This window comes from Cephus cinctus, unplaced genomic scaffold (genome assembly GCF_000341935.2).
Source record: "Cephus cinctus unplaced genomic scaffold, Ccin1 Ccin1_scaffold0235, whole genome shotgun sequence".
Taxonomy (NCBI): domain Eukaryota; kingdom Metazoa; phylum Arthropoda; class Insecta; order Hymenoptera; family Cephidae; genus Cephus; species Cephus cinctus.
This window is the reverse complement of record NW_014332951.1, coordinates 13,748-14,244: the sequence shown is the minus strand read 5'-3', so window position 1 is coordinate 14,244 and position 497 is coordinate 13,748.

The window sequence follows — 497 nt, the reverse complement described above, 5'->3', positions numbered from 1 at the left end:
ACCCGTCGATGGTTACTACCTGGACACCGACTCGGGTTTGCGACACGTATTCCAGTTTCAGGGTTGTTTCTGGCACGGTTGCCCAAAATGCTATCGTATAAGCAGAGATAGTCGTCTACAAACAGGTGGATTCATGGACGCGCGCTTCGAGAGAACGCAGGCTACGAACGATAAGATTCGGTATTTAGGTTACGAGCTGACGGAAATTTGGGAGTGTGAATTCGACCGCTGGATAAACGATCCTGAACAGACAGCTTTATACAGAATTCGATAGCTGGATAAGCGATCCGGCACAGGCCACATTATATAGAACATTGAATGAGAACCCGCTGGTATCGCAGGCACCGCTTGCACCCCGCGATGCTTTCTTCGGTGGCCGTACAGGAAATACTGTCAGTTTTTATGAAGTCGAGGGGTCTGAGAGGATACACTACGTAGATGTGTGTTCGCTCTACCCCTTCATTTCGAAAACGGGGAAATTCCCTGTAGGTTAACCT